Genomic DNA, 27,703 nt, shown 5'->3' on the forward strand with positions numbered 1-27,703 from the left:
CCTGCCATGGCTCTGAATTTCATATTGGCTGCTACGGCGGTGTAAGTCGTCTTGCAAAGAATGCCGGCTGTTTTACTGTCTCTTTTAAAGTGTCCATTGTGGGTGGCATACTTTGTTCGATGAGCTTTAAGATGGTTTCCATTCCAAGAGTCCCCCTTCTGCATTCAGTGATTCAAAGTTACATGTCACTGGGGTGGATGTAACCTATTCATTGTTTCAATTTACTTGTGTACGGAACACTTTTCAACCAATTGGTTTGAAAAGTGTTTACCTGGAAGACCAGGTCAATATCAAATTTATTTGTGCTTTAAATAAACACACACATATTACGGTTTGGAAATATATGTACATATTTGTAAAGTGATATCACAATTCAAGAAAGACAATGTCAGCTATCAGGACCACCGATGAAAGGCTGGTTGAGCTAGGGCAGACTGAGTGACGTTTCAGGCCAGTGACACTGAAAAATTAATAGTGCAGGAGCACTGCGAGTTACTTGTCAGGATACGCTCTGAAAGGCTGGCAGGGGTGGGGCTCAGTCACAAGGCAAGCTCAGCTTGAAAAGCATGGTATGTTTCCAGAAGAGTCCAGAACACTTCAGGTATCCTATATCAAGGGGCTGCAACCTGTGGCTCGCCAGATCTTTTAGACTTGGACACCAATCTATTGAATATGCTGGCTATGGCTAATGGGAGTTGCAATGCAAAACATCTGGAGAGCCAACGGTTTCCCTAAATTGTCACTGATTGTACTATGAAACCATCAGCAAATGCCTCCAGTGTGCGAGACAGGGAAGATTGTAAGGCTGTGACAAATTGGATACTGCGTCACAGGAGAACAAGGGTGAGCAGGGACAAAATGGCCTGCTCAGCCCTCGCACTTCTACAAACCAAAACACAAGACAATTATTAAGATAAAGCATGGACATTAAAGAGACATACCTCCTTTGCCTTTTGTGGTAATGCGGGCCAGAGCAGGCTATACTCCCAAGAGGGGTTTGAAGGTGAACCAGTAGTGAACCAAACAACAGTGTCACAGTCCTAAATAAAGGGAATGTCAAATTAAGGTTGGATACAAATATAAATACTTTCAAAAAACATACCACCTGCACGGAGAACAAAAAGAGATTAATGTACATCACCCTGCCTAGAAGAAAGACAGAGAAGATGCAATAGACTGGAGAAGGTAGCACTTCGAGCTTAGTTCCAGTGGTAGTAGGTAAGGTACTACCAAAAAACGATATCTTGGTAAGGAGAGTGACAATCATGACCTAACCCGTCTCTTGGGCCCAAGTGGCGCGGGGGAGGGGCAGTTCAGCATCCAACGCGGGTTGAACGGTCGGGCATGTAGGATCGTGGAGGCCATGGCAGCAAGCAGGCATCGATCAGGGTCAAATGCAGGAGCTCAGTGCGGTCAAACTGCAGGACAGGGCAGTCACAAAAATGCTTCAAAGTTCGCCCCGCCGAGTCAGACTTTAGCCGCTAGCAGAGGTCGGCGAGTGGTCAAATTGGCAGGTGGCATCCATGAAGTGGTAATCAAGGGGCCATCAAGGTACAAGCAATGAGGCAGCGGTTCTCGCTCTAACTGGACCGAGCCATGTGGATGAGATTTATGATGGTTTTCATTCTAAGAGTCCCCCTTCGGCATTCTGTGATTCAAACTTACATGTCACTGAGGTGGTTGTAACCTATTCAGTGTTTCAATTTACTTGTGTATGGAACACTTTTCAACCAGTTGGTTTGAAAAGTGTTTACCTGGGAGGCCAGGTCAATATCACATTTATTTTGACAAATCGACAAGTGACCCTTCAGAGATTCGGTTCGGTTTCTGGCGTTGAGCAGACGCTTCGGGCCTGGCAGTTGATGGGCTCTGCTAGGAGGCGATTTCATGTCCGCTGATGGAGATGCAGTGCAATCGTTGGGCTGGTTGGAGGAAGGCAGATAGCAGTGCCTTCCCTCTAGTTCAGGATGCAGCGAACACAGAGCGACTGATTTTGTGTGGGTGAACAGGGAGGTTCGGCTAGTCTGGTTCTCCGGGTTGCTGTGAGGCCTTCGCAAAGGGCTCGAGGATAGGATACTTCACTTCAGGGGCTGCTCTTCTGAAACAGAAGATCCGTTGCAGATTGGTTGGTCCTTGGTCACAGCACCCGTCATTCCCGCTAGTCCCTGGGATTGGTTAGGGCACAGATCTTCATTCTTTATCAGACGGTTCCTTCTTCAACTCTGGTGGAGTGCTTTGGACAGTGCAACTGTCCCAACAGAAGTACAGGTGAGAATCCCCAGAACATCTCATTGACCTTAAAGGATCCTAAAGCAACTGGAGGTGATTGGTCTAAATCTAGCCTGCTTTAGGGGACCAATCCCAGCTCCTGGAGGGAGTGGACTTTGCCCTGTTGATCTTGCACCCAAATTGCTTTGCTCCAGAGGAAGTGGAGGAGACAGGAAAGGGAGACAACGAGAAACAAAATGGTGGAAAGCGTCTTCCATTGTCCAGAGCACTCCTGCCTAGCCTATTCCTGCCCCTATTACCTCCTACTGACGCAAAGACCCTTAGACATGCAGCACCCTGGTGTGAGGCTACTCATCCTGAATGGGCGTGCTCCTTTGATGCCTAGGCCCAGGAGCGCTGCCTGCTGTGCTGCTGTCTCTGGGGGAGGGCGTTACCAGCCCTCACAAAGAGAATCAAAGAGAGGCTGGGTCCTCTAGGTTGCTGTCCTGCCATGGGGCAGCATCAGCCCGTCTGACCCGAATACACATCCCCTTCCACTGTGGAGCTGACTCACTGTATATGACACATGCGCAATAGCAATTGGGATGTGGTGACCAGGACCTTAAGTATCGCTATGCACTATGCCTAAACTCAGGTATAGCTTATTCTTAGAGATTACCCTGCTACCAGAATGGGGTATTCATGATCATTGTAGTTTGGGTACCAGAGGCATCTCTTAAATGTCACACCGATGCTGCATGGACTTTGCTGTCGCTGCGGTGGTCGAAGTGGGCATTGTGTGAACTTGGAGCCTGCTCTGCGCCATGAGCTACTTATGCAGCAGGGCGCAAGTGTACTATGCTTTTGGCATGTAGTTGTGACAAAGGGGGATGGGGTCTGGTTAGTAGAATACTCCTTTGGAGAAGGAATCACCGCCATTGTTTTAAACACTGAAAATCAAAAAGGCCAGTGCTTGGCACCCATGATAAAAATGTTATTCACAGGAAAGTATGTGGGTTAGGAAAACATAGCAAGAAATTAAAAAAGGCTGTTGAAATAGTACGTTTGATGCCATTAAATCATGCGGCTGTGCTTTGTATGCAGAGAAGTTGGGAAAATCTAGAAGTTTACAGGGTTATAATGTTAGAGAAAAGTCTGTGCTAGAGACCTAGTAAAGCCTATTTCGCTGCAGCAGGAAAGAAAATGAACAGTGTAGAAGGAGAATGGTCATGCCTGCCATCAATATCTACTAAGAAATTAATATATGATATATTCAAGAACTAAGTGCAAAACATGAGCGGGAGTCTAGAGAGGATGTAAGGAACAAGTTACTTACCTGTAACTGTTGTTCTCCAGCATGGGTCTGGCATGGATTCACATGCTCATGAATATTCCCCGTCGTCAGGCTGGGAATCCTCGGTAAAGAAAAAATCAGTATCAGTTTCGTTTCTGATCTGTCTTTCTTAGTAGTAACCAATCACTGGTCTCTGGGTCATACTGCCCCTAGCCAATGACTGCCCTCTCCCTAAGCCTCTCCCCTGGCTGCTATCCTCATATTTAGTAGCACGTAAAGTGGCAGTATGACCAAGTGAAGAGCCGCAGAGGGGTAGGAGGGAGGGTTCGCATGTGAATCCATGCCAGACCCATGCTGGAGAACAACAGTTACAGGTAAGTAACTTATTCCTTCTCCAGCACGGGGTCTGGAATGGATTCACATGCTCATGAATATAAGAATACATAGCAGTACACACATGCACAACCACGGGAGGTGGCAAGGCTCAACATTAAGCATTACATAAACTCAACATTAAGCAACTCTTACCTCCTCACCAGGCCCACCTTCAGGCGAACAGGTTGCGCAGCACTGCTTGGCCGACCCTGGACTCCTCCCTGGAATCCCGGTTGATGCAGTAGAATCTCGTGAAGGTGTGCGTCGACCTCCACTTAGCAGCCCTGCAGATGTCCAGCAGGGGTACACCAGACAAGAACGCTGTGGTAGCAGCGATTGCTCTGGTTCAATGGGCTCTCGGACGGCCGGGCAGCGGTCGGTTTGCCAACCGGTGACAGTGCATGATGCAGCCGGAGAGCCATCTGGAAATGGAAGCCTTCGAGAGGGCCTTCCCTTGGTTCACAGGTCCAAAGTTCACAAAAAGCTGTGATGTCTTCCGTAAACTCTTCATGCGGTCCACGTAGAACTTCAGCGCTCTAGCTACATCCAGCGAGTGCAAAGTCCTCTCAGCCGGTGACGATGGCGACAGGAAGAAAACTGGCAACACCAAGGGCTCGTTGAGGTGGAAGTCCGACGGCACCTTGGGCATGAAGGAGGGGTGTGTCCTCAGCACCACCCTTGTATCATGAAAAGTCAAGTATGGAGGTTTACAGGAGAGGGCCTGGATCTCTCCCACTCGTCATGCGGAGGTGATGGCCACAAGAAACACTGTTGCCCACGACAGGAACTTCAACGGTGCCGAATGCAACGGCTTGAATGGCGGCCCCATGAGCCTGGACAGCACCACGTTGAGCTCCCACGCCGGGGCCGGAGCCTTCAACGGCAGGAATGACCGGAACAGTCCCTTCATAAACTCCTTCACCAGGCAATGGGACCAGAGAGATGATCTCCCAGGGTCCTGGAGTAGTGGGAGATCGCCGCTAGATGGATCTTGATGGAGGCATGCGCCAGCCCCGCCTTGGCCAGCGACAGTAGGTATGGCAGCACCTGAGGGGCCGTACTCCGCAGAGGGTTCATCTTCTGTGCATGGCACCAGACAGAGAACCTCTTCCATTTGTGTCCATAACACTTGAGAGTCGAGGGCGCCCTGGCCTTTGCAAGTACCTCCTTGCAGTCCGCCGGGATATCGTACCCTCCAAACTCTAGCGCAGCAGAAGCCAGGCCTGCAAGTTCAGCGACGCCGCATCGTGGTGGAGGATGGCGCCTCCTTCTCTGATGAGGAGATCCGCGTCCGTCGGCAGTTTGACTGTGGGGGGACGCTGACATGTCCAGAAGGTCCGGGAACCAGATCTGCCTCGGCCACGCCGGTGCGACGAGGATCATCCTGCACCTGGACCATTTGAGTTGGTTGATGAGTCGCAGCAGCCACGGCAACGGAGGAAACGCATACAGGAACAGGCCATCCCAGGGGAATGAGAAGGCATCGCCCATACTCCCCGGCTGGGGGAACCTGCTGGAAAACCTCAGGCACTTGGTGTTCACCGCCGTCGCAAAGAGGTTGATTTGGGGATTGCCCCATCGCCGGAAGAGGAGGTCCACTTGATCCTGCCTCAGTTCCCACTTGTGGCACGAGCGCAGCTCCCTGCTGAGTGCGTCGGTGATGGTGTTTTTTTATTCCTGCCAGGTGGAAGGGTACCAAAAACATCCCCTGGGCTACAGCCCAATGCCACAGATCCTGGGCCTCCTTGGATAGGGCTGGGGATCTGGTCCCTACATGCTTCCGGATGTAAAACATAGTCATGGTGTTGTCGGTGAAGATCCTCACCACCTTGCCCTTGAGGGACGGAAGGAACGACCTGAGGGCCCAGAACACGGCTCGGAGCTCCTGGACGTTGATATGCAATGTCTTCTCCTCCGGCAGCCAAAGGCCTCTTGCGTGGAGATCTCCGGAATGAGCCCCCCATCCCTCCAGGGAGGCGTCCGTCGTCACTGTCTCCTGATGGGCCGGGGCCTGGAAGTCCATACCCGCCGTCAAATGTGTGCGGGTGCCCCACCACCGGATCGCCTGTTGAAAGGTCTCGTTGAGCGAGATCCTGTCTTCGAAGTTGCCCGTCGCTTGCATCCAATGGGCGTTGAGGAACTCCTGCAGCGGTCACATCCGAAGTTTGCAAAGGCGCACAAGGTAAATGCAAGAGGACATCATGCCGAGCAGGGACTTGTCGGACCTCACCTTGGCCACGTCCATGCTCGACAGCCGTTGCACCTTGCCTAGGATAGCCTTCATCCTCTCCTCCGACGGAGATGCTAGTCGTGCCACTGTGTCGAGCTTGGCTCCCAGGACCAGGGCAACTTGCGACCGTACCAGGTGTGATTTTGTGAAGTTGATCGAAAATCCTAGATCTGTGAGCAGTTGGACAGTCTTCCTTGTGTGTTCGATGGCGAGTTCCCTTGAATCTGCTCGGATGAGCCAGTCCTCCAGGTATGGGTAGACGTGGATCCCTTGTAGGCGCAGCCGCACCGCCACTGGTGCTAGGCACTTGGTGAACACCCTGGGTGCCGACTTCAGTCCGAAGGGAAGGGCTTTGAACTGGTAGTGCCGCCCTTGGACTACGAATCACAGAAACTTCCGATGTTTTTTCAAGATGGGGATGTGAAAGTAGGTGTCCTCCAAGTCCAGAGACGATAGGAAGTCGCCTTCCTCCAGTTGTCCCAGCACGTGCTGGAAGGTAACCATGCGGAACTTCTGGGACCTGATGTACTTGTTTAGACGACGAAGGTCCAGGATGGGTCGCCAACCACTGGTCTTTTTCCTTACGAGGAAGTACCGCGAGTATACTCCGGAGCCCCAGAGCCTCTTTGGGACGAGTTTGATGGCTCCCTTCTTTAGCATCGCTCGGACCTCCAGTAGTAGTTGTGGGACGTGATTTTCCTTTCTGGCCACAGGTGGAATATGGGGACACTTTTTTAGAAATTCCAGTGTGTGCCCGCGGGCCAGAGCATCCAGCACCCATCGGTCGTTGGAGATGGACTCCCACACGCTGACGAAATTCGCCAGCCTGCTTCCCACCGGGTTGCTCAGGTGGGGGCCCGACACTACAGCCGGTTCAATCCTGCTTGGCAGCGACCTTGCCGCCTTGGCCTCCTTGGTGACGACGATGAGATCCTGCTTGCTTGCCGCGTCCCCTGTAGGCCTCCTGCGACGAGGAGGGAGTCGCCTGGCGGTATGTCGAGGAGCTGCCGCCAAATCCCTTGGAGGCACCCTGCTTGCCTCCGGAACCCCAAAAGGGCGGCCGTTGTTGATGGAGAACGACTAAGGCACGAGCCGTCTCCGTGTCGGCCTTGATGGCGTGCAGTGACTCGTCCACTGCCTTGCCAAACAGGTTGTTCCCGTCAAAGGGCATGTCCAGGACCCTGGTCTGCACGTCTTCACAGAAATCGGTTGCCTTGAGCTAACCGCGCCGCCGAAGGCAAACGCCGTTGCCCATCTGGCGGAAGCCGGTGTCGGCAATGTCCGTTGCCACCGTTATCGCGTGGTCTGACGCCACCCTGAGTTATCTTGTGGCCCAGGGACCGGCTGCTTTCCTCGTCCGCCTCCTCGGGATCCTTCCCGTTGGACCGGGCCTCCTCGAACTCCTTGTTCAGGATTTTCACGACTCCCGCCAGTTCCTCTTCAGAGGCTGTACCGTGTCCGTGATGGCCACCGCCCCGCCCTTTCTTTTCCCACCGGAGTTTTCACGGTGGCAGGGAAACTCTAGTCCCGAGGTCGCCTCCACTGAGGTAGCCTCCACAGGCTTCGCCAGGGCTGCCACGACTCCCTCGATAGAGGCCTTAGCCGGGTGAATCAAGGCCTTCACGACCTTGGAGGCCTTCACCTTGGGGGGGGGGGGGCACACCGCCTCGCTCCCCCTCGGCTGTCGTCGGGATTGACCGGGACTTCTCCCGAAGCTTACCCAGGTTCTCCGCTTTCCTCTTCCCCGAGCCAGAGCTTTGGCTCGTGGTTGATGGCGTTGGTGAAATTGCGCCCTGCCTGGCAGCCGAGGAGCCCAACGTTCGGCACTCCCGGCGCCCACGGACTCGCAGTGCTTAGCCTTTTGTTGGACCCCTGTCGCCGGAGCGCCCTCAAAGGGCTTAGAAGACCGCTCGGACCTCTTCTTCTTCTCACCTGCTGGGCTCTTTCCTTCCAGCCAGTTGGTGAGGCGGATACGCCGATCCTTCATGGTCCCTTCTGACATGTTCTTGGAAAACGCACAGTCCTTCTCCACGTGCGTTTTGTCTTCATGAAGGCAGTAGAGACATCTCGAATGCTCATCCTCCTTGAATACATTCTGTAATCCGCATCCAGGGCAGTTCCTGAACAGCTTGGATCCGGGCGTCGAGTTTCCCTGGTCCTGGGCCATGTCCATGGGGTAGGCCTCAGATCTTCTGGAATACTCCAAGAAGCGTAACTCGACAGAAACTTCGCCCTTGAGGGGCGTAGAAAATTCAGAAACGGGTCCCCGTTGATCAGAAGTAGAAACGGTGGAGCTTGAGGCTCAATTGACTGAAAAAATGAGATTAAACTCTTTGAAAAATCGCAAAACACAGTAAAAGTTCGAAAGCTAAAGCACGAGGACTCCCAACACTTGAACGTGCGGTAGAAATCTGAGGATGGCTGCCAGGGGAGTGCCTTAGGGAGAGGGCAGTCATTGGCTGGGGGAAGTATGACCCAGAGACCAGTAATTGGTTACTACTAAGAAAGACAGATCAGAAACGAAACTGATACTGTTTTTTTCTTTACCGAGGATTCCCAGCCTGACGACGGGGAATATTCATGAGCATGTGAATCCATGCCAGACCCCGTGCTGGAGAAGGTGTTGACTTAGGTCTGGTAATGAGCAGACTAGATGGTTCTGCAAATCATTGATTTTTGTAAACCTATATTTAACTATGAATTAGTGGTATGTTTACACTGTAAAAGCATAGACAGAGCTGTGCACTAAGTAGAGCATATCATGGTGTGCAGGGCAATGAACTCTAAAGACCAGGTAGAACATGATAGTTGATTATGGTTGGTTGCCTCTGGTTGATATTATAAAGCAACGGGTTGATGTATTATAAAGGATGTCAATGAGTTTGATATTGTTGATTGGATTGAACACCTGCGACAGCAATGTAACTGTGTAACTTGCAGGGCAAGGGCCCAATCCCAGTGAAATAGATATGTGCAAAGCTTGTAACCTCAAAGTCAAAGCTCAGTCAGATTTCAATGGGCGCTTGACGTACTAGTTGATATTATTGTGATAATAATAACTAGTCGCATATATAGGGATCGATTACATAAGTCTAAATGGGCTTCATTAACAGGTGTTACTATTACTCACCTTCATGATACTCATTATAGCAAGATTGGAAGGATAAAGGGCTATGTTCATCCACTGAGATTTGAAACCATGACGATCACGTTATACGTGGACCTCTTCAATAGATACCCTAGTCTATCCTGCTACTTTACCAGCATATCCTTTTTACTGTCACTGAAAGTGTTTTTATCTATTGAACAGCACATTTTAAAAATAATAGCAAAAATGGTTCTGGGCACTATCCGACTCGTTGTGTTAATGAAACGCAACCTGTCAGAAGGAGCCATCCGCAATTGCAATTCATTAATCACTGCTTGATTTTGGCATAAGGTACAGGAACCAGAGCGTTCCCGGGATGCTCATTCCTTCCGCCACATCAAACAGTTTATGCACTAGGATCACTGATCTGATGTGTGCATGTATGCGCTGGTTGGTGGACGGCACTGGCAGCCACCATTGCAATCGATCCCTACAGACTCCGCCTGGCATTTACACATGCGAAAGAGCAGACTGAATACTTCGGAATCAATGAGTGTCTGCCGTCAACAAACTCTGATGCAGAGACCCATGCAGATTTCCTGCATGGGAATGGATAGTGCAAGGAGCAGATGTTGAGCTCTGTGCCTTGCTCAATCCTTGAAATATATTTAAAGGGGAATTTTGCTAAAAATGTTATTGTCCTGGATCGCTCGGGCATGTATTTTTAAGCATACTGTAATTGATCATAAATATCTTTCCTTTGCATCTTACACATGCGAAAACAACGGGTTGGGCGTGGCCATCTTGTGCTAATCCTATCCGTTGAGCCATCACCCTAAGTTCAAGTGCACTCTCGGCAAGAATCAAGATTGCCTGCCCCTGAAGCTGACATCACGAGATGCGTACAGCCCTTTTAACAACGCCAATGCACATCTTGTGTCAAAGTTCTTTGTGCACAAGCTAGTAACGTGTCTCCATGGAAATGCCAGGACGCCTCTTTCCTCAACAAGTATAAACATGCCCTTTCTGATCAGACAACATTGGAGTTGCTTTGTCAATCGCTTCACTGTATTTAGTTTTGATTGCCCATGACTCGTTTCTGCTCTGTTCAGCTAACCTCCTAGTACGAAGCCCCTGTGAAAGGGTACTTACACTATTAGAACTGATTCCACTCGTTATTTGGGTTTTATTTAAATATTTGTCGTATAATGGCAACAATACAGCTCTACCAGTACGAGCCTGAGTATTCCGAGGAGGAACTAAGAGAAAGAGAAAGATGCGAAAACGATGGCGAATCGGATGATAGTTGGGAAGATGAATCACCGGAGCATGAGCCTGAGCCCAGTGGCATGGAAGAGATTTCAACCTGGTGTACCTGCAATCGTTGTGAGGTCATGTCAACAGAGGTGGAGAAGTGCTGCTGCAAAGAACACTCTGGATGCTCGGTCTACATAGCCGAAGAAGACACACCACCGATATGCGTTACTGAGCTGCATGACTTCAGGGCAGCCTGCCTCACAAGGTCCGTGTTGAGGATTATGATGTGCTTCTGCATGAACTTTGGGCAACAGTTCGCCCTCGCAATCCAAGTAACGAGTAAGTATACTTTTGATGTGATGTCATTTTGACCACTGAGATGACTATCATTTCATGTTTTTCTCCTACATTGTCGTAACTTTGATCGTTCACTGAAAAATGAATTTAGTTTTTAAATTGAATACATTTCTCTCGCTTTTTGGAAATCAGACTGTTCATCGTTTACGTGTCTTTCACTTTCAACAAAAAAACAATATTTCTCTATGGCCCAAACCATTCTGGCTTGAATTTGTGTTCACTTCTGTAATGTGTTGAGACTTCAAAGACCAAGTTCCTTTTTACTAAAAGTTACTTTTCCAAGGGCAACTAAGGCTTAGAATTTAGGATGCATTTTCAAGAAAGGTGGTACATTTATCAGGTTCATTCAAATAAAGTATGTATGTTTCGCTTTCACTGGTGGTACAGGCTGGTGGCCTACCGTTCATTTACATGGTGGCTTCATGGGAGGCTTGGATTCGCCGTTCAACGAGTAATACCCGCCTGTTTCGTTCGAGCCATTCGCACCAAATTCTCCAGTGACAGCGGACAGTACAGGACAACCTCAAGTATGCAATTTGTAGTTCGTTTGTGCCATCAACATCACCAAATTAAATAAAATCCAAATGAGCACATACAAATAGCTGTTTGGATTTTTCAGTGAGTCAAGAACACGCTCAATCGTCTATGAGGGTCATGAAAGAATGGTTGGTGCCCTTTTGCGCTCACCTCGTCTCCATCCATCCCTCCTCCAGTATCCCCTCTCAGGTACTGGGTGGGTGCCAACTGTCAAGTTGCCAAACACCATGTACACTTCAAAGGGATCTTCCGCACAGGAACCATTGTTCACACAACCTCACCCAAACCCTGTGCCTGCAGACTCCCCTCTCCAAGACTCCGCCACAGCAATCAACATAAGTTTGTATCCCTTCAGCAGTGTTCTGGGCCTTTTGCACTCCCCTCATGCCCATCCATCCCCCCTTCAGTATCAATGGCATTTCACACCTATGGCTGTGCGCTCTCAAGGGGGCTGGGTGGGTAGGAACAGTCTATTTGCCAAACACCATGTGCACCTCAAACGGTTATTTTGCAAAGGGACCATTGTTAGGGAGAATTCTCTGTTTAGGCTGAATTTCCTAACCTAGTGAGTACCCCAGCAGCTTTGCTGGATTTCTGGAGTTTGTTTTTTTTCCATCCTGCCAAGAGTGAGACTCTTTTTCTCCCACTCTTGGACATGAATGTGGTTAATTCCTTTGAATGCCAATGTGTCCTATGGGCTATGGGGTATTTTACTCCATAGGGTCTAATGTGTTTTGCTATGTGTGTTACACCGCACCCTCCGTGCCGTAACACTGGGGTGTCCTAGAGGATCCCCACCATAGACTCCATACCCTGGGACTGACTACTGTCTCCCAGGGCATGCAAAGTCACCATTGGCTTTTCTAGACCTAAATTTACTAACAGAACTTTTAAAATGGCGTCTGTGTTCGCCTCTGTAACTCCGAACCAAAGGTTGAGCCCTTTGTTCCACTTTTGGCGGGCTTCTACGCAGAAGCCCTCCAAAGTGGTGCCATTCTGTCTGGGTACCACAGTGGGTGTGGGAGGGGGTTTAGGCACCCTGGACTGAGTTGCCTTGCCAACTCAAGTCGCACTCTGGTGTGATTGGCCCAAGTGGTGAGCCACCCCGCTCACCACTTAGCGTGTTTTGATTGACAGCTAGGCTGAATGAATGGGGGTTTTCTGCATAAAAGCAGGGCTTTTGGGACTGGATCTTCAGAAGTCGCCACAGGACCTAAGAATCCGACGAGGGTAAAGCTGAGCCGACCTGCAACGACGACACCTCCGGTGGAGCCCTGCTGAACCGACTCACCACTTCCCAACGACAGAGGAGATCTCCCGGCCGGAGAGTCTTCTTCCCCTGACTGGTGGGAACAACCAGTCCCTTTGCTTCTTCTTCGCTTCCAGGACGTAGTGGTCGAATTGCCTGTGCTGAGCGCCCCGGCAACCGGATAGCCACTAACCACTGTACCGCGACCAAAAGGTGGTGCCTTGTGGCGGAGCACTCCGCGGCTGGTCTCTTCCCTGGTGGTGCAACGATCTTCAACTTTCCTTCGACGACGAGAGCATCTCATCTCTTGGCAAAGCCCCGACTTGCATCCACCACCAGGAACAACTGCCCCCGCCGGAGCTGCCTCTGCACTTACAAGGTACCGTGTCCATCTGGCTGCCCTTGTGACGGTTAGCGTGAGGTGTCTTAATACTTACCTTGCCCTTGGGTCGCCTCCAGACCTTCTTAACTTTCTGTTCTAAACTGGTCCAACCTTTCGGTGACAATTTGCTACAAAGACTCGAAGTGCATTTCCACTGTGATAATTTTTGGGACATATCGCCTTGCCTCTCTCCGAGTGGGCCTGGCCTCTGAACTTTGTAATCGACAGTAGACCCTGCCTTACTTGCCTTGCATTTGCTTCGAAAAAGTGTTGGTACCGAGTTGGTTTCATACCCTGCCTTTTCTCTCCCGTTCTAACGAATATTAGAGTGCCATCTGGGTTAAAGCATTCACCTCTGTCTGCAAATAAGTGGTGCCGTTGAACCTAGACTTGTCTAAATATTGTTAGAGGATTGAGATACTTTTAGTAATTGTGATTGAAGTTGTTTGCCGTATTAGTGCCAGTGTGTTTTCATAGATGTGTCTTTAAAAAATAAATAAGTATATATCTTTACACCCAAGCTCTGCTCTGTGTCTGCTTGTTCTACTGTGTAAATTGCCCTATTTTGTATACTCCACATACTGCCTAACTTTTCTTGAGAGAAGTCTGACTGCTCAGCCACAGCTACCAGGTGAATCTGTGTGGTACAGACGGCTACCAAGTGGGTTTACTGCCAAACACCTGTAGGCCTAAATCTTTTGCAGTGGTCCCAGAGGGAACTGCACAGGTTTCCGCTTAACACTGGTGTACAGCGGTGGGATTTGTATCGAGTATACAGTTTAGAGTGCTTTTCAACACTTTAGGATAACTAACCACAGAGCTTAGCACTAAAAAGCAACTTTCAAAAAACATGTCTACTATGGAAGTTTACAGTCAAGAGTCCTTGTCCGGTGAAAATACTGAGAGTTTGAGAGCTCTCTGTAGACAAAAGAATCTTTCTGTAAGAGGCAAGAAAGTAGAACTGATAGCGAGATTGCTGGAAAACCAATGTCTGGGTACTGGTTCAGAGGAACCAACTTCTCCAGCAAACATAGAAAACAGTGATGGTATTGATCTGAATGAAAGTCTTGATAATGAGTCAGAAGAGGTTAGTGAACCTAATGAAGTTAGCCACTCTGAGCCTCTGTCTGCCTTACCTACTGTACCTACGGGGCCCATACCAGGTCCCACATGTAACCCTGCTTATTTTGAACTTGAAAAAATGAAGCTCGAATTAGAATACAAACGGTTTTTAGCTCAATCTGAAAGAAACCAAGAGCTAGAGTTCAGACCGATGAATGCCCAGGCTGAGCAGAAGCAAGCTGAGTTAAGGCTCAGAGAAATAGAACTTAATCATGAGTTAGAGATGAAAAAGTTGTCTGTGGAAAATGCTTCTCTCTCCTCTGGTTCCTCTAGAAGTTCCAGTCCCAAAAGACCCCGGATGCCTAAGGAATTAGTGGGTATGTATGAACCGAGATTGGATGTGTTGGATTGGTGAAAACGGTTTGAATATAATCATGGGCTCCAGGACATCACCGGGAATTAGTTACTTCCCTGGTTGTTCTCTAGGCTTCCCCCTGTTGCGACTGATGTGGTAATGCAGTTGGGGGAGGTGGATAAGAAGGATTACGAAAGTGTGAAACTAGCTTTGATAGCTAGGTTCGGGAAGACCCCTTCCCAGTATCTTAAGAGGTTTAGAACCCTCAAAAAGCATGATGGTACCCCTTGGACTACCTGGGTGAGTGAAGGGTTGAAAAACTTAGAGGGATGGATTAAGGGTTACAAGGTGAACACTTATGAGGGTATGAAGAATCTTTTTATGTTGGACTCTATTTATGATGCCTGTTCTCCTGAGCTCAGACAGCACTTGGCCGATTCGAAGGAATTGGATTCCAGGGAGCTAGCTAGGGCTGCTGACTTATGGGTTGCCAACAGGGCTACTCATAAGGATTCTGGGGCAACTCAGAAAAATGATGAGTGAAGACAGCCTAAAAAAGACTCCACAGAGAATTCTAATAACTCAAATTCCAAAGAGGGCCCCAAACAAAACCATAAGGGTAAGCCACAAGGAAAACCGCAGCAGAATAGTGTACCTTCTGGTGCCAAACCAGAGGGAGGCCAGAACAAGCCACCATTCCAGAAAGCGTTCGCTAAATGCTTTGTTTGTGGCTCGACTGACCATGTGAAAGGAGATCCCAGATGCAAGGGTAAACCTTCAGGGGTCCAGCTTGTCTCCTTAGCCTTCGCTCCAGAGGAGGAAGTCCAAATGGCAAGTGGAAACTTTCTACTACTGGCTGATAAACCCACTGGAGTCTCAGCCAGTGTTTCTTTAGTGTCTCTGGGTTTGTGGGAACAACAGAATTTAGATGTCTATAATTCTATCCCAGATAATACTAAAGAGTATTATAAGGACAGTGTCCAGGTGAATGGTAAGGAGACTCCTGCCATTAGAGACACTGGGGCCAGCATAACTGTGGTGGATACATCTTTTTTTCATTACCAGTTCTCATCCAGTGTAACAACATGACTGTGAAGATACTTGTCAGCATACAGAGTGAGGTACCAGGACACGTTCTGTTGGGTAACGATTTAAAAACTCTCGGAGTTGTGTCGCATACCCCCAGACCTCCTAGTAAACGGTTACAGGAGCTAACCAGACCTGCAAGGGAGAGAACCATGAGAGATACTCTCGAGGAGATGATGAAGAAGGATATCACTCCTGCTCCACTAGAATTGTCAGCTGCTGTCTCCAAGAAATCAGAGGCGAAAGGGAAACCTAAAACATCTATCCCGTAACCAGCAGCCAGCACTTCAGTACAGCCAAAACAGACTTCCCCGCGGTTGGCCAAAGTTACACCCTTAGCTCCCCCTCCAGCTGAGCCTGAGAGGGTGGTGCAACCCTGTGTGGTAGAATTAGACTCTGAGGAAGAGCTAATGGAAGGCCAGGAACTCATTGGAGATCTGGATCTTGTTGACCATCCTGAGCTGCAGTCTTTACTGGCAGAAGGTGGACTCAACCGGGCAGACTTCAGTAAGGGACAGAGGGAATGTCCAACTCTGGAAGGTCTTCGCCACCAGGCAGAAGCTCAGGCTGAAGGGCAAGAGCCTGGGAAATACAGGTTGCACTGGGAAGATGGCCTCTTCTACAGTGAACCGACCAAGTCTGCACCTGGAGACTACAAACGACTTGTAGTACCCCAAGAGAACAGACCACAGTTCTTGCAGTTAACCCACGAGATTCCTTTGGCTGGTCACTTGCGTTTCAAGAAGACTAAGGAAAGGCTCTCGCTCTACTTTTATTGGCCGAAGATGGGGCCGAAGTAGAAAAACACTGCAGGAGCTGCCACACCTGCCAGACCTCTGGTAAGGTTGGCTCCAAGAATGTGGCACCTTTAGTGCCTCTCCCCGTTGTGGGAGTCCCATTTGAGAGTAGGGATTGACATTGTTGCTCCCCTTGATCCTCCAACTTCTCCAGGCAACAGGTTTATACTTGTTGTAGTAGACCATGCTACTAGGTATCCTGAGGCAATTCCTATGAGGACTGTTACAGCTCCGGCTGTGGCTAAGGCCCTCCTTGGTATTTTTACCAGGGTCGGGTTTCCTAAGGTTTCCCACTACATGAAAGCCATGTGGAAAACCTGTGGAGTTACTTACAAGTTCTCAACAGCTTACCACCCACAAACCAATGGGTTGGTAGAACGGTTCAACCGAACCATGAAGAGCATGATAGGTGCTTTAGAAGAACCCCTTAAACGAAAGTGGGACCTTCTAATGCCATGCCTTCTCTTTGCTTATAGAGAAGTCCCTCAGGAGGGAGTAGGTTATTCTCCCTTTGAGCTTCTCTATGGTCATCCCGTCAGAGGTCCGTTGGCCCTGATTAAGGAGGGGTTGGAGAGTGCTCCTTCCCCCAAGCCAGTCAGAGTGACTGACTACGTAATAGGTCTCTGGAGGAGAATGTCACACATGATGACAGAAGCAAGTAATAACTTGAAAGTTGGACAGGCTTTGGTCAAGCACTGGCATGATCAAAAGGCTAACATGGTTGAGTTCACTCAAGACCAGCTAGTTCTCGTTATGATCCCAACAAGGCAGAGGGCCTTGCAAGACAAATGGATGGGACCCTTCAGAGTTGTGGGTAAACCCGGAGAGGTCAACTATCTGGTGGACTTGGGCAATCCCAAGGAGGCTCCGACAGTCTTCCACACCAACCGACTCAAAGCGTATGTCTCGAGACCTGATGTAGGAGCGTTGCTTCTAGCATCATCAGAGGAAGAAGAAGAGAGTGAAGCTCTTCCGGATCTCCTCAGAGGCTTACCTTTAGACGAAAAAACTGAAGGAGTAAATCTCTCTTCAAATCTGACACCTGAGCAACAAGAAGAGTGCAAATCTATGTTAAATCAGTTTTCCTCTTTGTTCTCACTTTCAACAGGCTTGACCCCTTGGGGCCAGCATGACATACTCACTGGTGACTGTCTGCCAGTCAAAAGCAGAGGATACCGAATGTCAGAAAACGTACAAGCCCACATCAAAGGTGAGGTCAGCAAGATGCTTGATCTCGGGGTAATAGAGCCCTCTACTAGTCCATGGTCTAGCCCAGTCATGTTAGTACCAAAGGCCAGATCTAAAGAACTTAGATTCTGCGTGGATTATAGAGCTCTTAATGCAGTCACCAAGACTGATGCCCACCCTTTGCCAAGAACAGATGAGTTGGTGGATAAACTTGGTTCCGCCAAGTTCCTCAGCACACTTGACTTGACGTCAGGCTATTGGCAAATAGCCCTGACAGACCATGCCAAGGAGAAAACTGCATTTTCTACCCCCGTTGGCTTATACCAGTTTAAGGTAATGCCTTTCAGACTGAAAAATGCACCTGCTACATTTCAACGGATGGTAAACCAGGTTCTGCATGGGATGGAGGACTTCTGCCTGGCATACTTGGATGACATAGCAGTGTTCAGCAATTCCTGGGAAGAACATGTAACCCACCTAAGAGATGTTTTGCAGGCTCTTGGACGAGCCAATCTGACCATAAAGGCGAGTAAATGCCAAATTGGACAGAGTAAGGTAGTCTATCTTGGACATGAGGTAGGAGGTGGAGAAATAAGGCCTTTGCTCACTCAGTAAGATTGAAACTGTGCAAAATTGGACAACACCTACTACTCAGACCCAGGTGAGAGCCTTCTTAGGTCTCACTGGGTATTACAGGAATTTCATTGAGAACTATGGGATCATAGCTTCTCCTCTGAATGTCATCTCCTCTCCCAAATTTCCTAAAAAGGTTAGATGAAACGAGGAGTGCAATCAGGCTTTTGAAAACCTGAAAAAGGCTGTTTGCCAAGCCCCAGTACTCAGAGCTCCTGATTACCACCAAACTTTCATTGTGCTTCGAATGTAGGAATAGGTGCCGTACTCAGTCAACTGGATGGGAAAGGTAGGGAGCACCCCGTTTTCTTCATCAGCCGCAAGCTGAAGGATCCTGAAACAAGGTGGGCAACAATCGAAAGAGAGTGCTTTGCTATCGTGTGGGCTCTGAAGAAGTTTAGGCCATACTTGTATGGTTCTACTTTTGTCATTCAGACTGACCACCAACCCTTGAGATGGTTTATGAAAGGGGAAAACCCAAAACTATTGAGATGGTCGATCTGCCAAAATGCTGATGGTCTCTCTAGGATGTATATCATCGACTAGAGGCATGAGATTCATCCAGGAGTGGATTAAATCCTCCTGTCCCTTAGTCTTAGATCCCCACCATAGACTCCATACCCTGGGGCTGACTACTGTCTCCCAGGGCATGTAAATTCACCATTGGCTTTACTAGACCTAAATTTACTAACAGAACTAGTACAAACCATCCTATTGTGGACGTACTGGTAGGGGTAATTCGATTACCCCTGGGTCTGTTATTCGAGGAGGCACTGTCCCGTCCCCCCTTGTCGAGTTTTGGCTGGTGGCAGAGGAAACTACTTGTTATATTCGACCCCGTATATAATTCTATAGGATTCTTCCCATTGTTGGGGGCTAATACTTTTTCCCGTTAGTCTCTAACCTACCGCTGGTTTATTTGTCTTAAATAAATCTACCGGTTGCTATTTTCTGCTAGAACTCAGTTTTTAAAATGGCGTCGGTGTTCGCCTCTGTAATTCCGAACCAAAGGTTGAGCCCTTTGTTCCACTTTTGGCGGGCTTCTACGCAGAAGCCTTCCAAAGTGGTGCCATTCTGTCTGTGTACCACAGGGGGTATTGGAGGGGGTTTAGGCACCCTTGACTGAGTTGCCTTGCCAACTCAAGTCGCACTCTGGTGTGATTGGCCCAAGTGGTGAGCCACCCTGCTCACCACTTAGCGTGTTTTGATTGACAGCTACGCTGAATGAATGGGGGTTTTCTGCATAAAAGCAGGGCTTTTGGGACTGGATCTTCAGAATTCGCCACAGGACCTAAGAATCCGACAAGGGTAAAGATGAGCCGACCTGCAACGACGACACCTCCGGCGGAGCCCTGCTGAACCGACTCACCACTTCCCAACGACAGAGGAGATCTCCCGGCCGGAGAGTCTTCTTCCCCAACCAACCTTTTGGTGACAATTTGCTACAAAGACTCGAAGTGCACTTCCACTGTGATACTTTTTGGGACATATCGCCTTGCCTCTCTCCGAGTGGGCCTGGCCACTGAACTTTGTGATCGACAGTAGACCCTGCCTTACTTGCCTTGCATTTGCTTCGAAAAAGTGTTGGTACCGAGTTGGTTTCATACCCTGCCTTTTCTCTCCCGTTCTAACGAATATTAGAGTGCCATCTTGGTTAAAGCATTCACCTCTGTCTGCAAATAAGTGGTGCCGTTGAACCTAGACTTGTCGAAATATTGTTAGAGGATTGAGATACTTTTAGTAATTGTGATTGAAGTTGTTTGCCGTATTAGTGCCAGTGTGTTTTCATAGATGTGTCTTTAAAAAATAAATAAGTATATATCTTTACACCCAAGCTCTGCTCCGTGTCTGCTTGTTCTACTGTGTAAATTGCCCTATTTTGTATACTCCACATACTGCCTAACTTTTCTTGAGAGAGGTCTGACTGCTCGGCCACAGCTACCAGGTGAATCTGTGTGGTACAGACGGCTACCAAGTGGGTTTACTGCCAAACACCTGTAGGCCTAAATCTTTTGCAGTGGTCCCAGAGGCAACTGCACAGGTTTCCGCTTAGAAACCATTGTTCACATAGCCTCCCCAGGCCCAGTGTCTCCAGACTCCCCTCTTCAAGACCCCGCCACTGCAATCAAAATAAGTTTGTGTCCCTTCAGCAGTGTTCCGGCCTTTTTGTGCTCGCCTCATGCCCATCCATCCCCTCTCCAGTATCAATGGCAGTTCACACCTATGGCTGTGCGCTCCCAAGGGGGCTGTGTGCTCCCAAGGGGGCTAGGTGGGTGGGAACAGTCTAGTTGCCAAACACCATGTGCACCTCAAAGGGTTATTTGTCACAGGGATCATTGTTCACATGGCCTCCCCAAACCCAGTGTCTCCAGACTCCTTTCTTCAAGACCCCGCCCCTGCAATCAACATAGGTTTGTGACCCTTCAGCAGTATTAAGGCCTTTTTGCGCTAGCCTCATACCCATCCATCCACATCCCTGGAATCAATGGCAGTTGGCACCTATGGACAGGGTCGTACTGGGCCATAGGATTTTCTCAGACACCAATGAAAACGTGGCACACAGTTCGAAATTGCTATTCATTTCTTTTCGGGCATCGTTTGAATATTACCCAGGTGAGTATTTTGATGAAAAGGTGATGCAAATTGTGCATGTAAAAAGAAAAATATTCAGCAACAGTGTTCACTACTACTAGCCGCATATTAAAGTAACTCATCAAACTGGGACGCATGTCCCAAAAAAGTATGCCACATTACCTAAAAAAAAAGTCCTGCACAAGCATTTTGCGTTTGTGTTTCAACCCTGGCCCCATTGCCCTATATGCTGTACGAGCAGGCCTATGCCTGTGCGCTTGCCAGGGGGCTGTGTTGGTCACGGGTATGGCAGATGTGAAACTTTGACATCGAGGCAGAGCGGGTGTCAACGAACACGTCACATATTCACATACACACCCACTTTTCAAAGTCTTTATAAACACCTTAACATTTACCAGGGGTGCATATCTGAGATCTACAAGGTATATCGGCATCGAGCTACCTGTTCCATGGCTACTTGTTCCCCTGCATGCTGAATCGGCTCATTTGTTCGTCCAAGTTAGGGTAGGTCACCGATTTACTTCTCTATGATCATCGATCACTGCTCTAAAAGTTTCTATCGATTTCCACCTAATGTACCCAGTATTATAATGTTCATTTATCTCAAAGACCTCACCATTATCGAATGCTTGATGTATTTTATATCTCAGTAAATAGCACATTGCATCACTAAGCATTGTAATAGAATGGAATGTTTTGTGGTCCATGTTTGCAAGCATGTTTTCTTTTGATGCTTGAAAGTTCATTCAATGGATGAGTAATACGTTATGATTCACGGTATAACTATCAATTGGGTAAGTTATAGCTGTGTTCATTTGACTACGTTACACAGATTTTCTTTCTTTATTTAAAAGAAACTTTACAGACAAAGCTGTGTAATAATTGCTTTATTCACATTCATACAGTATTTGTAATAATTAATTATATTTTTTTATACAGATCTTACAGACTTCATGTATCATTATTGGTTGCCCTTCTGTGAGCCATGCCAAAATTCAGGGAACAGTCCTGCATACATTCCCAAAGGATATTGATTTAATAAGAAGATGGATTACAAATTGCGGTTTTCCAGTGGACGAAATTGAAAGTAGAGCCCAGGCTGCCTTTGAAGACGTGAGTGCCAATCGATTATGCCTCTGCAGCCTGCATTTTACTGACGATATGTACGAACAATCAAAGTACACAAAAAACCGTTGACTGAGAATTCTTCATAAATTGCTTCCAAATGCAATTCAGACTCAATTTCGGCACACGCGGGCTCAGGTGAATAGTGGACGATTCATTTTTTGTAATTTTTTACTTTCTTAAATAGATTTTATTGATTTTTGTTTTTTTCATAACATGGAACATTTCACAGCAATGCCATGTGCAGTGATTGCCATCGTTCCAATATAGCGCAATCATGTATACAGTCCCCAACAACCCCCCACCCCTCTCCCTTCAGCCACCATGCCTTAGCTTTGCCTAAAAAACTAGTGAACAATCAATACATCATTGATCAATCTGTCTGGACCTCACCTAACGTACGATGAGATGCATCCAATTTGTCCTCATCCGCAGCCCTAGTGGCAAACAAAGTCTCCAGCAGGGCCTCCGCCTCAATGATTCCAGCATTGGTGTCCTCGTGGCAAACCCGCACCGCTCCCTCCATACCTCTTCTTCAGCCAACGCCCATTTCCTCAAATGTCTCCACCATTGCTCCATGTCGGGGCCTTTCGGGGACTTCCATGCCATAGTGATTCTGCATTTGGCCAGTATGTACACCAGATCACACATCTTGCTACTATGCTTAGCTCTTTTGGGGCATGGAAAATGGCCCAATAAACAAATGCGCTTGGAGAAAGTATATCCAGTTCTACTCCCCGCTTATTCATTCTGCTCGCCACTTCCTGCCAGTATTGCCCCACCACCGGACAGGCCCAAAACATATGTAATATCCTGGCATCTGCTTCCTTGCACCTTTGGCGTAGCACCCAGCAATTCGAGATCCTCTGGGGTGTCATTTATGTCCTATGTGTTATCATCAGTTGCAGTCTGCGACACCCTTTTATGATAACCCAGTATTCCCGTCCAGCGTACATCGGTAAAAGGGGCACCCAAATTTGCTTCCCATTTACTCCTCGTAACCGAGGGGGAGGGTGGTGGGTCCATTAGTAAGTAGGAAACCGTATAATCGCGATATAGTGTGCCCTCCCTTCGATAAGTCGTATAAAGTGTCCACTATGGAATGCTTTTCTTTCGGCTCCCTGTACGCAGGCCCTCTACAGATGATCTCTCTTCAAATGGTGCAGTGCTGTGCAGTAAATATTGGCTGCAGTGGAAACCTGTGTGCTCAGAAAGCTCCAAACAGGGTACAAATGAGGTGTGCTGCAGCAGATCTCCTATCGTGGCCACCCCATGTGATTCGTGCGTATCTCCAGTCTAACTTGTGCCATGGGTGCTACTACAGAGACCAAGGGGATTTGTGTCGGGAACGGGTCTGCAAGCCCTATTGCAGCAAGCGCCTGTGCCACATTCTCAACCCTAAGGTCACTAGGTATGATCCATGGTCCACACAAGGTCTTCTATTCCACACCAATTCCTTCAGGTAATATTGTGCCCCAGTAGGTTGCAGCTTTAGTGTATCTGGGTGTAACAATTATGGACAGGAGACTATGCTCGTTTTGCAATAATCTTTATTATTGCCGTATGGATGATCCGGGAAAAGACAATAACTGAGGTGTGGTACATAAACAACAAACTGAAAGTTCTGGCGGTTGCTTCACCGTGGGGTTTTTCCTTCCCCACTCGCCCTTGTGATAAGGCTGTGGTCCTCTAACTCGGGTTATCTGGGTAGGCCCACCACTCGGGGTTGCCTGCTTGCTCCTCGGTGTCCTGTGAAAATAACAGACAGCCTTGTTTAGAAAAGGCGGGCCTTTACATACTTCCCTTGGTTCAAATCCCCACCAATGAGCAGACGTCTTGCCTAGCTCGTTTGTTATTGGTTGGGAAGGATTGGCCCCGCCCCCCTTAAAACCGGGTTTCCCTGCCGTCCGTTTTGCCTGCCCCTGCAGCATGGGGACTGCTCCTGAAGTGCTTCCATCGGCGGCATCCATGCGGCGCCGGGACTTGGGCACATAGGGGTGACCTCTGATGTCGGGATTCTTGCTCCTCCTCGGCCGGGGGCCGCGGTCTGCATCCTGACAAGGTTCCCGCCCCCTTCCCAGTCCGGGTCGGCGACTCCAGTAAGGTGAGTAGCTAACCCCACCGTAGCGTTCGGCGGGGCCAGTTCCGCTCCTGTCAGGACCGCCGAGTTCGACCGATGTGTGCGAATCGGTGGCTTTTCCCAAGGCCGCTTCCGGCACCTCTTCACACATACTCACCCCGGGATCTGGCCGATCGGGCCAGTGGGAGCATCTGGACAGGTAGTCCGCCACCAGCTGAAATCTGCCTGGCCTATGCAGAGTCAGAAAGTCAAAGGGTTGTAGGGAGAGGAACCAGCGAAGAACCCTCTGGTTGGTATCCTTGTGTCGGGCAAGCCATTGGAGAGGGGCATGGTCCGAGAACAACGTGAACCGACGACCAACCAGATAGTACTTGAGGGATTCAATCGCCCATTTTATGGCCAGGCATTCTTTCTCAATCGTGGAGTACGCCGACTCATGTGGTAGCAATTTACGGCTGATGAAGCAAATGGGCCGCAGTTCCGATTCTTGTTCCTGAGACAGGACTGCGCCCAAGCCCTGGTCCGAGGCATCGGTCTGGAGGAAGAACTGCTTCTGAAAGTCGGGACAACATATTACCGGATCAGATGTGATCCTCTCCTTTAGCAGGTCTATGGCCTTTAGGGCGTCTTTGTTATTGGTCAGGTTTGGGTTCCCTTTGAGTCTTAGCGCATCGGTGAGTGGCGCGGCTATGGCAGAGAAATCGGGAATAAACCTCCTATAATAACCAACGAGCCCCAGAAAAGCCCGTATTTGCTTCCTGTTCACAGGTGTTGGGATGCGATGAATGGCCTCAGTTTTGGACATCTGTGGTTTCAGCATTCCACCCCCGACCATGTGGCCGAGGTACTTTGTTTCGTGAGTTCCCATCGTGGTCTTACTGGGATTGATGTGAAGGCCGGCTACGTGTAGGTCGGCTACCACCTTTTCCAAATGGTTCAGATGATCCTCCCAGGTTTTGCTGTATACGATGATATCGTCAAGGTAGGCCGCTGCATATCCCTCATGCGGTCTTAGGATGATGTCCATAAGTTTTTGGAAGGTGGCTGGTGCCCCATGTAGGCCAAAAGGAAGAACCTTAAACTGATACAGTCCCCTTGGTGTGGAAAAGGCGGTTTTTTCTTTATCCTTGGGTCGCAAAGGGATCTGCCAGTATCCCTTTGTTAGGTCTAGCGTACTCAGGTACCGGGCAGCCCCGAGTCCCTCTAACAACTCGTCCATCCGTGGCATTGGGTATGCTTCGTAACTGGACACGCTGTTCAGCTGCCTGTAGTCCATGCAGAAGCGGATTGAGCCATCAGGTTTAGGGACCAGAACGATGGGCGACGACCAAGCGCTGACTGAAGGCTCAATGATGTCTAGTTGCAACATTTCATCCACCTCCGTGTTTATGATTTGTCTCCGGGCTTCGGGTATCCGGTAGGGTCTGAGCCGTACTACTTGTCCGGGCTCTGTTTTTATCTCATGCTCAAGTAAATTGGTTCTCCCTGGTAGGGTGGAAAAGGATTCTCTGTAGGGTAGTAGCCTATGCATCAGCTCCCTTCTCATGTGTGGCGATAGGGCGTTCCCCCACTGGACGCGGTCCAGCGAACCGGGGTCTGGGTTCGCGGTTTCCAATGTTTCTATGTCTCCGATGGTTCCTAGTGCTGATACCCGGGGTTCATTCCACTCCTTCAACAAGTTAATGTGGTATATTTGATCCGGGTTGGTTCGGTCAGGTTGGTGCACCCTATAGGTCACGGGACTGAGAACATCCGTGATCTCGTACGGGCCTTTCCATCTGGCCAGTAATTTGTTGGCGCTGGTAGGTAAGAGAACGAGTACCTTGTCTCCTGGGCTGAACCTTCTCATTCTGCTCCCTTTATTGTAGTTTTTCTCTTGTATGTTCTGGGCATGAGAAAGGTTGGCTTCCGCCAAAGCACGCAGTGCGCTTAAGTGTTCCTTCAGTTCCTCGGTGTATTCGGTTAGGGTCGTTTCTTCGGAGGCTTCCCATTCTTCCTTAACCAGGTCTAGGATAGTTCGGGGTTGTCTCCCGAACAGGAGTTCGAAGGGGGAAAACCCCGTGGAGGATTGGGGTGTGTCTCGAAGGACCATCAGAACAAGAGGTATCGCCCTATCCCAGTTCTGGGCACCTGGTCCTGTCACCCTTTTCAACATTTTCTTTATCGTTTTGTTATATCTTTCGACTAAGCCGTCGGTTTGGGGATGATACACGGATGTTCTTAGCTGCTTGATGTGTAGGCGTTCACACACTTGTCGCAGTAAAGTCGACATGAAATTCGTCCCTTGGTCAGTGATGATTTCTGAGGGTAAGCCAACTCGGGCAAAGAAGGGTATGAGTTGATCACATAGTTGTCTGGCTGACGTCCCTTTAAGGGGAAATGCTTCGGGATAACGTGTAGCGTAGTCGACTATGACCAGCATGTATTTATACCCTCGACTGGCTGGTTCTAATGGACCGACAATGTCCATGCCGATCCTCTGGAATGGTACTGTTATAAGGGGCATTTTTTGTAGAGGAGCTTTGGCTGGTTTTACTCCGCTCGTTAGCTGACAGGTAGGGCATCTTTTGCAGAACTGAGCCACCTCGCCATAAATTCCCGGCCAATAAAACCGTTTGAGTATATTTTGCTGTGTTTTCAGCGAAGCCATGTGGCCTCCACAAGGATGGTTGTGGGCTAATTGCAGCACTATGGGGCGTTGCTTCTTGGGTAAAACCAACTGTTCCTTAACAGTCCCATCATCTGTCTTGTATCTTCGGTACAGTAGACCCTGATGAAGCACAAATCCTGGTCCCCTGGAAAGATCCGGATCCCCTTCCTGTGTAGCCCTCTCCCGGGCTACCTTGAGGGTGTTGTCCGTTAGGGTTTCTGTCCTGATGCTATCTTCATTATCCTCTAGTCTCCAGTCGATTGCTCTAGTCGTATAACAAGCCTGACACCAGTCCATACGGTTTCGTCTCTTTTTATTGAGGGTTCTTGGACTAGGCATGCCCCTTCCCGGTTCTGACTCGGGACATACTTCCCTTCTCCCCTCCATCATCAGTGCCTGGTCAAAGTTAGGTAAATCAGTCCCTATGACTACCGGGGCAGGCAGAGAAGGTAGGACGGCAGCCCTCACGGGTGACAACTCCCCATTAATTTCGATAGCCACATTTTTCATCGGATAAAGTTTTATATCTCCATGAATACATTTAATAGGTACGGACACGTTAAGTAAGTTGGGTTTGCTACTTACATTAGGTGAAATGGCGGTTTGCCGGCTGCCGCTGTCAAGTAGACCGCGTGTGGGTCTGCCGTCCACTCGTATGTCCACGATGTAAGGACCGGCTATGCTCTCTTCTTGTAGCGCGTGCAGGTACCCGATATCCATTGGTTCAGCGGATCTTTTCCTGGGACAGAACCGGGCTATGTGGCCCCATTCGTTGCACTCAAAGCACTGCGGTTGCCGATATCCCGGACTGGTCCCAGCGGACTTGTCTTCAATTCCCGACCTCTTCTCGTCTGGCCTCCGAACCGCCTCCTCGGGTTGTCTCCATCTCAACTGTTGTGGTCTGACCCCTTTGGTCAGCGGGGCATCAGTCGTTGGTACTGCTATGCGGGCTGTTATCCCTGTGGGTGGAAACCTGTGGTACCCAGCTTTTTGATATGCAGAGGCAATGTCCACCGCTTCAGTTAGGGAGGGTCTGTGATGTTGCCTCACCCACCTCTGCATTTGTCCTGGTAGGGCTTCTATGAACTGCTCAAGGATAATCTTTTCAAGTATCGGTTGAGTTACGACCGTCGGAGTTGACAGCCATTTTTCCACCAG

The 27,703-nt window shown here is 49.0% G+C and overlaps 1 protein-coding gene across 1 annotated transcript in view; it reads right to left on the reverse strand.

Moving 5' to 3' along the window:
* LOC138452837 (amino acid transporter heavy chain SLC3A2-like) overlaps positions 1-27,703 on the reverse strand; it is a 540,336-nt gene that overhangs the window by 109,550 nt on the left and 403,083 nt on the right. The window lies entirely within an intron of this gene.

The sequence above is a fragment of the Ambystoma mexicanum genome, chromosome 4p, assembly GCF_040938575.1.
Source record: "Ambystoma mexicanum isolate Mex_15411 chromosome 4p, UKY_AmexF1_1, whole genome shotgun sequence".
NCBI lineage: Eukaryota > Metazoa > Chordata > Amphibia > Caudata > Ambystomatidae > Ambystoma > Ambystoma mexicanum.